Below are 1,731 nucleotides of genomic sequence, written 5' to 3'. Positions count from 1 at the left end.
TAAATGTCAGGTATGACTAATGCACGATCTGTGGAGGGAAACTAAGTGTATAATGTCACCTCTTGGGGCTTGATCTAGCATTTGCTTGCATCTACAATAAAAAAAAACACAAACTAAAATCTCTGTAATTAATAAGCCCTTCGTACAAAGAGAATTAGCGAATTTGTCTATCGTCTCTCAACTTGAGCGATAATTCTGCGAAGGAACAAATCAAAGTGTCTCGATGTTTTATTACTCCGAAAGGTCTTAATAGTTGAATTGGGAGACGTGGCTTTAAGCATTGCACAAAATATGAGCCCCCTCACAGCCTGATCAATTTTAATTTTACCTTCTTTATGATCTGACAAAAACAAGTTCTAAATCCAATCAATCATGCGTAGCAGTGTACTGCTGGCATAGCTAGAGTCATGCAAAGAATAATTAATCACAGCTAAATTCAAAGCTGTCAGACTTTGTTTATATGCACAGCCCTGGAGGACACATAGGCCTGCCTTTAATGACATTATCTACCTGATTTATAACTTCCTCACCCATTGGGAATGGCTGATGTTTCATTTCACATTGCCTCTCCAGATGCACTGTTTTTGGGAGACACTGGGAGTGCACTGATTCCCTCTGAATCTCTGACCATCTGGCCACCTTGCACGTGTGCTTTACTTCAAAGGCTTTAATTGAACATTCCTTAAACGAGATTCATCAAGTTGCCTTGGAACAGCAGGGAACACAAAAAGACAAACATAAAAACAAAGCACAGTTGCATGTATGTAGGCAAACCATATCTGGCATGAACACATTTTGTCAGGTTTCAGGGCATGTCTTTGATGGACGGACACCTTCTCAGAGGTAAAACACAGGCCTGAGGCTCCGTTGAGATTCTTGTAAGTCATGCCAGTGCATGTTGTTCAATGAGAAATAAACAGCCTCTGATCATATTCCATCATTTTTTCAGAGTTTTATTCTTCTTGGATAGAACTTATAGTCAATATTTTTTTTCTGAAGTTTCTCCGTAAATGAAAGCCCTCCTTTGTCATAATTTAAGAAAATGTGAATGTGGTCGTCTACTGGGAGCCAGTCAGCCCAGAGACAAATGCCGTCTTGTGTTTTTTTTAGTCGATGAGGGCCGCTCACAGTCTATTAAAGACAGTCCTGGGTGGCAAACTGAGATGACAGTAGACTGGACTCCACAGAGAGACTCTGCCTGTGACTTTTTACTGTAGCTAGACAACAACGACATAGAGTTGGTTCAAGAGTTATTTAGTGTGGATTTCTAATCCTCTGCAACCTCTGCTCTTTAATAACTGCTTAAGTGGGCGCTTCAGTCTTTTCTCCTTGGTGTGTCTGTAGGGATCTTGGAAGTTAGAAATCAGCCAAAAGATGGATGTAGCCAACCGGGGTTTAAGTCAGTGAGATGCAAACTGGACTCCAACATAGAATACTTCCATTACTCAAACCCTCTCCCTGTGTCAACCAAAAAAAACAAAACAAAAAATCTTGTCAATCCCCATTCCCCCTCTTCTCACCCTCCAGCTTGACCTCTCTCCAGTCACTGTGGCTAATCTTGGCTGACAGAGGGCCTGTAGGGAGAGAAAGCTGGAAAGAAAGGAAGGCAGAGGGAGAGACTGTAGACCCCAAAAAACTTTTCCTCGAAGTCTGCAGGAGCAATGCTGTTCCCATGAGGGGGTTGTTCTCTTCTTGGGCTCCCCGGGGTGTGTTGGAGGGAAGTTGCAGCTG

Source organism: Echiichthys vipera (genome assembly GCF_963691815.1).
Source record: "Echiichthys vipera genome assembly, chromosome: 19".
NCBI lineage: Eukaryota > Metazoa > Chordata > Actinopteri > Perciformes > Trachinidae > Echiichthys > Echiichthys vipera.
This window is presented reverse-complemented; position numbering follows the sequence as displayed.